This window comes from Heterodontus francisci, unplaced genomic scaffold (genome assembly GCF_036365525.1).
Source record: "Heterodontus francisci isolate sHetFra1 unplaced genomic scaffold, sHetFra1.hap1 HAP1_SCAFFOLD_840, whole genome shotgun sequence".
NCBI lineage: Eukaryota > Metazoa > Chordata > Chondrichthyes > Heterodontiformes > Heterodontidae > Heterodontus > Heterodontus francisci.
In genome coordinates this window covers 206299-217372 of record NW_027141701.1, presented here as the reverse complement: position 1 = coordinate 217372, position 11074 = coordinate 206299, and the positions used below count along the sequence as shown (strand labels likewise).

General features: G+C 41.3%; 1 pseudogene; it reads left to right on the top strand.

Moving 5' to 3' along the window:
- Nucleotides 1–1502: 1502 nt before the first annotated feature.
- LOC137364439 (allatostatin-A receptor-like) lies at nucleotides 1503–6342 on the top strand (annotated as a pseudogene).
- Nucleotides 6343–11074: the final 4732 nt, after the last annotated feature.

Genomic DNA, 11074 nt, shown 5'->3' with positions numbered 1-11074 from the left:
AGAGAAAACGGGGAAAGACAGACTGGCAATTTGACGTCAGTAGCAGGGTAAATGTTAACAACTATTGTAAAGGATGTGATACCTAGACACTTAGAAAATGATATGATTGGGCAGAGTCAACATGGATTTATGAAAGGTAAATCATGTTTGAGAAAACTGTTGGAATTTTTTGAGGATGTTTCTTGTAGCGTAGATGAAGGGGAACCAGTGGATGTGGTGTATTTGGTTTGTGAAAAGGCTTTTGATAAGGTCCCACACAGCTGGTTAGTAAATAGAATTAGAGCACATGGGATTGATGGTAATATACTGGCATGGATTGAGAATTGGTTAACAGACAGAAAACAGAGAGTCAGAATAAACGGGTCATTCTCAGGATGGCAGGCTGTTACGAGTGGGGGGGGGGGGGGGTGGTGGGGTGGGTGTGGGTGTGGGGGGGTCCTCAAGGATCAGTGCTTCGGATCACATCTATTCACAATCTATGTCAATGATTTGAATGTGTGGACCAAATGTAATATTCCTAAATTTGCTGGAGGTTTCAAAGCCACTTGCACAGGCTAAGTGAATGGGTAAGAACATTGCAAATGGAATATTATGTGAATAAGTGTGAAGTTATCCACTTTGGTAGAAAGAACAGAAAGACAGAATATGTCTTAAATAGTGAGAGATGGGGAAGTGTTGATATCCAAAGGGACCTTGGTGTCCTTGTTCATGAAAGCTAGCAGACAGGTGCAGCAAGCAGTTAGGAAGAGAAATCATATGTTAGCCTTCATTGCAAGGGGATTTGAATACAGGAGTAAAAGTGTCTTGCTGCAATTGTGTAGTGCCTTGCTGAAACTGCACCTGGGGTATTCTGTACTATTTCCGTATCCTTATCCAGGAAAGGACATACCTGTCATAGAGGGGGCAGTACAACGGATGTTCACCAGACTAATCCCTGAGATGGCAGATTGACTTATGAGGAGAGATTGAGGAAACTGGGCGTGTATTCTCTGGAGTTTCAAATAATGAGAGGAAATGTCATTGAAACATACAAAGTTCTTACAGGGTGTGACAGGGTGGATGTTGATAGGATCTTTCCCCTGGCTGGGGATATCTAGAAGCAGGGGACATAGTCTAAGAATAAAAGATAGGCCATTTAAGACAGAGGCGAGGAGAAATTTCTTCATTTAGAGAGTGGTGAAGCTTAGGACTTCTCTATCCCAGGGGGCTGTGGAATCTCAATCATTGAGAATGTTCGAGACCGAATTTGATAGATATCTGAATACTAATGACATCAAGGGATATGGAGACAGTACGGGAAAGTGACGTTGAGGTAGGTGACTCGTCATGGTCTAATTGAATGGCGGAGCAGGCTCCATGGGATGAATTGCCTACTCCTGTTCCTAAGTTCCTATGTTCCTATGATTAGCTGGACTCATAATTTGGCAGTCAACCATTTTGTCAGCATGGAAAGCTGAATCTTCATAGTGCCAGAGATATTAGATTGGTTAGATGGTTGGAGAATGGCAGAGGAAGAACTACAAATGGAAAAGAGAGTGAATAACTTGGAAATCAGGGCTTACTGTATGACTGCTGGAGTTGGAAGACAGATTGGCGAACTCGCATTTGTGCCATCTAAATTAGAAAGGTGAGTGAAAATCGATGCCAAAATGGGTATGGATGGGCAGGAATAAGCCAATCGGCTGCCCGTCTTCACCTGACTGGACATTCCTTCCCGTTGAACAGAGAAACATAGGAGCATCGGAGCAGGAGTCGACCATTCAGCCCATTGAGCTTGCCCCGTCATTCAATATGATCATGGCTGATCATCCACTTCAATGCCTTTTTCCCACACTATCCTCATATCCCCTTATGTCATTTGTATTTAGAAATCTGTCAATGTCTGCTTTAAACATACTCCATGACTGAGCTTCCACAGCCCTCTGGGGTAGAGAATTCCAAAGATTTACAACCATCTGAGTAAAGAAATTTCTCCTCATCTCTGTCCTAAGTGGCTTCCCCCTTATTTTGAAATTATTTCCCCTGGTTGTAGACTCTCCAATCATGGGAAACATCTTAGCTTCATCTACCCTGTCTGTCCCTTTAAGTATTTTGTAGGTTTCAATGAGATCTCCTCTCATTCTTCGAAATTCTGGAGAATACAGTCCCGGTTTCCCCAATCTCTCTTCATAGGACAGTCCCACCATCCCAGGAACAAGTCTGGTGAACATTCACTACACTCCCTCTAGGGCAATAATATCCTTCCGAAGTAAGGGTACCAAAACTGCACACAGTACTCCAAGTGCAGTCTAACCAAGGGTCTATATAACTGAAGCAAGACTTCACTGCTCCTGTACTCAAATGGGAAATGGGAAGTGAATGGGAATGAAATTCTCCTTGCAACTATCAGGCAGAAAAAAACAAATTTTGGTCTGGTCGAAATCTAAAAATGCAATCACGTGTTTCACTGTAGCAAATGTTGTTCTTTTGAAGTAACTCAGAATATGTTACCGAAGTCTATCCATAAAGACATGCATCTTTCCAGGATTATTAAACTTATGTGCTAGACTAACAGAAAGAGGGAGAGAGAGAGAGAGACAGTTTAAAAAAAAGATGAAATATTATGCAAGAACTGGCGACTGATCATCTTTCAGAGGAAGGAGAGTTCGTAATTTAATTTTGTCTGTTTGCAGCTAATTTTCTGACAACCGTCATTCTCTCTCGTGGAAACTGTGGTCTCTCTAAATGCATCACTCTTTACTTGGTGGCGATGGTAGTGGCTGATCTCATGGTCCTGATATTTGAAGTAATTTTGCTTGAGATTAAAGATGCTTATTTCCCATATTCATTCCTGAATTATACTCCTCTTTGGAGTCTAAATCTCACCCTACTTTTTGTTTAGATTGATTGCTCTCTGTCTGGCTAACTTTAGCATTCACCTTTGATAGATTTGTCGTTATTTGTTACCAAACGTTGCGAACAAAATATTGCACCGAGAAAACTGCAGCCAAGGTGATAGCAGTGGTGTGTTTCTTATGTATTTTAGAAAATGTTCCAGTCTACTTTATATATGAACCGAGGGAAATGGATGTAGATGCTTTGGAGAGGGTGCAGAGGAGGTTCACCAGGATGTTACCTGGTATGGAGGGCACTAGCTATGAAGAGAGGTTGAGCAGATTAGAATTATTTTCATTAGAAAGACGGAGGTTGAGGGGGGACCTGATTGAGGTGTACAAAATCATGAGAGGTATAGACAGGGTGGATAGCAAGAAGCTTTTTCCCAGAGTGGGGGATTCAATTACTAGGGGTCACGAGTTCAAAGTGAGAGGGGAAAAGTTTAGGGGGGATATGCGTGGAAAGTTCTTTACGCAGAGGGTGGTGGGTGCCTGGAACGCGTCGCCAGCGGAGGTGGTAGACGCGGGCACGATAGCGTCTTTTAAGATGTATCTAGACAGATACATGAATGGGCAGGAAGCAAAGAGATACAGACCCTAAGAAAATAGGCGACATGTTTAGATAGAGGATCTGGATCGGCGCAGGCTTGAAGGGCCAAAGAGCCCGTTCCTGTGCTGTAATTTTCTTTGTTCTTTTCTTTGTTCTTTGAAATAATTAATAATGTACCATGGTCCTGCTATGTAAAATCAAGCTTCTACACCTTACCCATATGGATCACATACTTCTGGTTGGAAACAATTTTAACTCCGTTTGCACCATTTGTGTTGGTCGTGCTGTTCAATGCCCTGACCATCAGGTATATTGTGGTGTCCAACAGAGTGAGAAGCAGACTCAGAGGAAACAAGAATGTTGAGAATCACACTGACCCAGAGATGGAGAACCGAAGGAAGTCCATCATTTTATTGCTCTTAAAATCTGGCAGTTTTATATTGTCATGGATGCTATTTTTCATATGTTTCATATGTGTTCAGTTTACAGATGTTCAACTTTTAGAAGTTAATTACAACGAATCGTTCACCATTGCAAAACAATCCGGGTATATGCTTAGGTGTTTAAGTTCTTGTGCAAACAAATTAATTTATGCAGTTTCCCAGAGCAAATTCAGAGAGGAATTGAAAAATCTGATGGAGTGTCCACTAGCTTACTTCACTAAACTAATCAAGTAAGTTTAATAACTTCATAGAACTAGAATGCAAATGCACACATCCGATGCAAACTGAAGTTGTTCAATTGATATAAACATACCAATGGAGGCTGCCATCTGGTCCGGATACAACATAAAATTGCATAGTCTCACATAGAATATAGCAGTCAGAGCCAGGTCATTCAGCCCGTGCCACCACTCGAGCCATTGGTATCATACTGATTGAGATCGAAGATGTTTGGAGTATTATTAATTTTTGCCGATAGTCTAAGACAGCACAGCAATAGCCTACATTTATTTAGCCACTTTAACTTATTACAACTTTACAATGCAATTCGCAGGAGCATTATTAAAGCAAATGGCTCCAAGCTTTAAGGAGATATTAGGGCAGATGATGAAGAGCTTGGTCAAAGATGCAGGTTTTAAGTAATTCTTAAAGGAGGAAAGGGAGCTAGAGAAGAGGACATAATTAAAGAGAGAATTCCTCCAAAGTTCATGGCATTGGCAGCTGAAGGCACAATCTTCAATGGTGCAGTCATTAAAATTGGGGATGTTCAAGAGGCCAGAATTGGAGGAATACAGATATCTCAAGGATTCGATGGACCGAATGGTCTCCTTCTGTGCCATTATGTCTCTATAACTCTATAACTGCAGAGCTGAAGAAGATTACAGACATACAGAGGGTTGAGACCATGCAGAGATTTGAAATCAACAATGGAAATTGTAAAATCATGATATTGTTTAACTGGGAGGCAACAGATATCAGATCAGAGCAAGCATATATCTATTTTTCAAAAGAGAAATAAATCAATTCTACAATCAAATGTGCATTGTTTAACTGTTCTAAAGTCAACAAGGAGTTCCCGAACATATTCTTCAACTCATATACCCTTCAGTAACACATACGGTTATCTGTTGAAACCACTGACTATTCTTTTCCATGGACTTTTTTTGGAGGGGGAGCGGGGTGGTGTTTGATGGTTTTAGTGATAATGTTATACCTGGTCCACATTGTTCCCAAGTTGCAAATTTATAATGTGTAATGTGAATTTTTAAATGTACAGCACATGGAATATTTTGGTCAAATAAAGTTGCTCAACACGTTTAAAATTTTCAACAATCCAATTAGATTGCTGCACGTCTATTCTTTCCCAAGGAAAAGGCAGCCTGCATCAACTATTCTCTAAATATAACATTGTGATACCCGAATAATCTCGTTTGCTGGACGAAGGCTGTAAATCAGTCATGTGTGATCTTTCTTTATTCACCTGTTCAATTCATTCTTTCATCATCGGACAATCCCATCCCACAGGAATCAGTCTAGTGAACATTCGTTTCACTCCCTTTAAATCAAGTATGTCCTTCCTTAGGTAAGGAGAGTAAAACTGTGCACCATACTCCAGGTATGGTCTCACCAATTCCTATACATATGTCATAAGACTTTATACCATTATGCGCCAATCCCTTTGCATTAAATGCTAACATACCCTTTGCTTTCCTAATTGTTTGCTGTGCCTTCATGTTAAACTTCTGGGTTCGTGTATTACCAAATTATGCTGAAAACAATATTCCCCAGTCCTTCCCCATTTAAAATATACTATGTTTTTCTAAGTTTCTATCAAAGTGGGGAATTTTGCATTGCGCCACATTATGTTCCAGCTGCCACATTCCTGCTCATGCCTAAACCTGTCTTTAGCCTTTGCAAACTCTTTGCATCCTTCTCACAGCTTACATTCCCACCTAACTTTGCATCGTAAGCAAACTTGGATGCATTACACACGATCCCCTCATCTAAATCATTGATATAATCTGTCAATAGTTGTGGTTTAAGCACTGATCCTTGTAGTTGGGTAACGATATGTTACTGGTCCAGTAATCCAGAGACTTAGAATAATGACCCAGAGACATTTGTTCAAATTTAAATTGAATTAATTAAATCAAATCTGGATACAATGCTAACATCAGTAACGTTGGTCATGAAACTACCAGATTGTCATAAAAACCCATCTGCTTTATTAATTTCCGGAAGGGAAGGAGAGCGGCCATCCTTTCCCACTCTGGCCTCCATGTGACACCTGACCCCTCTGAAAAGCCCTAGCAAGACATTCAATTGTAGCAAACTGAAACGAAGAAGTGTACTGAGAATAAAACCAGATGGACCACCGAATATCGACCGAAGCACCGGATACAGCAAAGGCACACCCAGCCCACTGGACCCTGCAGAGTCCTCCTCAGTAATATCTGGTGACTTGTGTGAAAATTGAGATAACTGTTCATAGAGTCATTTGTGGCACAGAGGGAGGCCATTTGGCCCATTGGGTCCATGCAGTCTCTCCACAGAGCTATGCTGCCAGTCTCACTCCCTGGCCCGATTCCCATAGCCTTGAAAGTCTATTTCTCTCAGGTGGCCATCCAACGTCCTCTTAAGTCATTGACCATCTCCTCTTCCACCTCCCTTGTGGGCAGCGAGTTCCAAGTCATTACCAACTGCAGTGGAAAAAAAAATGCTTCTTCATATTCTTCCTGCATCGCTTGCCCAAAACCTTCAATCTGTGTCCCTTAGACATTGCACCATTTGTTAATGGGAACAGCTTTTCCTCGTCCAGCTTAACTAAACCTGTCATAATCTTGTACACTTCCATTAAATCTCCACTCAATTTCCTTTGTTCTAAGGAGACCAAAATTAGCTTTTTCAACATAACCTTGTAACTAAAATATTCCATCCCTGGAACCATTCTGTTAAATCTCCTCTGCGCCCTCTCATGGTCCCTCACATCCTTCTTATAGTGTGGTGACAAGAACTTGATGCAATAGGGGCCTAACCAGAGTTTTATAAAGGATCAGCATAACTTATATGCTTTTGTGTTCAATGCCTGTCTCACAGGCTAGTTAAGCAAAGGCCTGTCATTGTCATACTCACAGAATCATACCTTTCAGACAACATCCCAGGCTTCTCCATCAGCATCCCCAGCTTGGTCTTGACTCACCAGCAGGACAGAACAACCAGACCTGGCAGCAAAGTTATACAGTTGGGAGGTCGTGGCCCTGCGAGTCCTCAATGTTGACTCTGCATCTAATTCCCATGGCATTAGATCAAACATGGGCAATGAAGCTTCTGCTGATTACCGACTACCATGCTCATTTAGCAGAGGAATCAATTTTCCGTCATGCTGAACACCACATGGAAGAAGCACTGAGGGTAGCAAGGGCACAGAATGTACTCTAGGTGAGGGACTTCAATGTCCAGCAGCAAAAGTGGCACGGCTCCATGAGTGACTGAGTTCCTCGAGTCCTGAAGGTCATAGCTGCCAGACTAGACCTGCAGCAGGTAATGAGAGAATCAGCACAGGCAAAATACCTAGCTGACCTCGTCCACAACAACCTACTGTTGTATTTTCATCTGTCCATGACAATGTTGGTTGGAGTGGACCACCGCACTGTCCTTATGGAAATAAAGTTTCATCGTCACATTGAGGACAAGATCTATTGTATTCTGTTACACTGCCACTGTGCTAAAAGTGATGGACTCAGAACAGATCTAGCTGCTCAAAACTGGGCATCCATCGGCCATCAGCAGCAGAATTGGATTTCCCCACCATTTGAAACTTTGTGGACCAGCATTGCCTCATTATACCATTACTATCAAGGCAAGGGACCAACCCTGGTTCAATGATGAGTGTAGGAGAGAATGGTAGGAGCAGCACACAGCAAACTAAAAATGAGGTACCAACCTGGTGAAGCTACAACACAGGAGCTACATGCATGTATACTAAACAGCGGAAGGAGCAGCAATGTATCAGATCAAAGCTCTGCAGTTTTGCCAGATCCAATCAAAAATGGCAGTAGACAATTAAACAACTAACAGCAGGAGGATGACACTCCATGAGCACCCCTATCCTCAATTATGGCGGAGCCCAGCACGTGAGTTCAAAAAACAAGGCTGATGTATTTGCACCGATCTCTTACTGAGGTTCCCAGCATCACAGATGCCAGTCTTCCACCAATTTGATTCACTCCACATGATATCAAGAAATGGCTGAGTTCACTGGACATAGCAAAGGCTATGGGCCCAACAATATCCCAGCTGTAGTACTGAAGATTTGTTCTTCAGAACTACCTGCACCCCAGCCAAGCTAGTCCAGTATGGCTGCAACACTGGCATCTACCTGAGAAAGTAGAAAATTACCCAGCGGTGTTCTGTCCATTTTAAACAAACTGCCTAATTACTACACCATCAGTTTAATCTCAAGTATTATCAAGTTGTGGAAGGTGTTATCAGCAGTGTTATCAAGAGGCAGTTACTCATGAATAATGTCTGACATATCTAGGGCAGAGTCATGACACTTGAGGACAAATGGCCAGTCGCCTTGCAAAAGTCAAATACTCAAAAACTATTACCCCTTAGTTAGTCATAGAATCTACTATTGCAGTAGTGATGTAAGCAGATCTGGGGCCCCTGAGGAGATGTCTACTGTAAATAGGAGTGGGGAAGAAGAGGATTTGCTAGGAACTAGGAATAGCTGGGTGAATGATGAAGGCAACCCAAACCCTGAAGAAAGACTACCATCTAATGATTCTACTCACAAACCCAGACAAGAACTCTTGAAAATTGGAACTTGGAATGGGAAGACACTTTATCAGAGTGGTAAAATAGACAACTGGCTGAAAGATGTTAAGACTCAACATCAACATTGTAGGATTGGCAAAGGAAATCAGGTTATGATCTTCTCAGGTGGCAGTGAACATGGAATAGAATCAGAATAATGATGACAAAGAAGGTAGCAAGAACTATGCCGGGATATTGGTCAATATCAGAGACAGTGATTATGGCAGAATTTAAAGGGAAAGCAATGAATATTGCATGTTTACAACTGTATGGACCCACCAGGATCGCAGTGATGAAGAAGTGGAAGTATTCTATGAGGAGTTGCAAAACTTATTGAAGCATGTGACGAGTCGAGACATCTTGCTAGTCACTGGTGATTTGAACACATAAGTTGGCGGAGAGAGGCATGGAAAAGTGATAGGAGCGTTTTGACTAGGAACGAAGAACAGCGAAGCTGAACACCTGATACCCTGATACAGTCCCTGAGGAAAACAACGTGTTCATCTTGAATGCATTGTTCAAACAACATCCAAGAAGGCTGTACACTTGGAAGATTCCAGGAGATGTTCACAAAAATCTAATAGATTTTCTGATGATCAATGAAAGGTACAAGAACAGCATCAAAAATGCGTTCACTTACACAGCAGCAGACAACAATTCAGATCACTGCCTGCTTATCGTGAAGGTGAAGTTCAAGCTGAAACTCGTGAAAAGAAATCCCATGAAAGACCAAGTTAACCTGGACAGACTGAGTAGAAGATCTGGTGAAGAAGTACACAGTGGAGGTTACTAACAGGTATGAAGCTATACTTCAGGAATTGACAGATCAATATCTCAGTGAGGAGAAAACAACAGAAAGGCATTGGGAAAGGCTGAAACAGAGCATAAAACATACAAAAACTGAGATGGTGCCGAAAAAAAAGAGAGGAGGAAACCAGGAGTGTATGCTTAATGAAATACTAGATATGATTGAGAAATAGAGACAGAATAAGAAGAATAATTATGAATATGGTGAAATTAAAAAGCAGATCAGGAAAGATTGTAGAGCAGCCAAGGAAAGGTGGTATGAAGACTACTGCGTGGAAATAGAAGAACTGGAGAAAAGGCATAACATGAGGGCATTGCATGAGAAAGTTAAAGCGGGGACAGATAAGAAGTAAAGAATAACTACAAATAATGGCTGTATGAGGAGCAAGGAAGGTGAACTTCTCTTCGAAAAAGAAAGTGCAGAGGAACGATGGGTGAAGTACTTCAGAGAGCTGTATGATGATGAAGACAGATGTGAATTGGAATGATCAGAAGGAAGAGAATTACTGGAGATAATAGAAGCAGAAGTCAGTCCAGCAAACAACAAGCTGAGAACAAAGAAAGAACCTGGAATCGGTGAGATACCAACAGAATGCCTGAAAGCCCCGAATGATGTTCACATTGAGATACTGATTGAGACTGCAACAACATTTACAGAACAGGATTCTTACATGAAGATCTGATGCAGCCGGTGTTCATTAAGCTGCCAAAGAAACCAAAAGCCCGAGAGCGTTCAGAGAGCAGGACAATAAGCTTCTTGAGCCCTGTGATGAAAATGATACCAATAATCATTTTGGGAAGAAATGATCAGTCTATAGAAGCAGAGATAGATGATAATCAGTCAGGATTCAAATCAAAGAAAGGAACATCTTTAACTTGAAAGTAGTTATTGGAAGACACCTGGAAGTGCAAAAACAAACTGTGAATGTATGCTTTATAATCAATGAGAGGCATTTGATAGCATCTACCGTCAGAAAATAATGGAGTGCTTAAACAAACTAGAAATCAACAGAAATGAGAAAAGGATAATTCAGAATCTATATTGGATTAAGGTATTGGGACAAAAGTCGGTCATTCATCTCCTTTACTCTGTTCTGCCATTCAGTTGGATAATGGTTGATCAGTACATCACCTCTACTATATTATAATATCATTCACGAACTTTACTCCATTTCTCTTGATACCCATATTAAGCAAGAATCCATTGGTCTTAGTCTTTAAAAATGTCAGTTGAGGCCCAGCATCCACAGCCTTTTGACTGAGAGTTCCGCTATCTTTTGTGTGAAAAAGTATATCCTGATTTTATTGGCAAATCCCCTAGATTGAATTTGAGGAAATTGTCTCTCAGGTCATGTTATTTAGTATCTAATGGATGTTGCTGCTATCTCTTTTGAATACCACCAATTGTAGCCATCCTCACAATAGTCGCATCTTGAATGCTGGACCTGTTTATTTAAGGAGTTTTAATAAGTCGATAGTAATAGCGTTGGTGTTAATAGTCCCACTGGAGGTCCAGCACACAGGTTTGTTTCTCCAACTGGATCTAAATTGCACTGCTGAGCAGATCTGTTTACCAGGCTCAC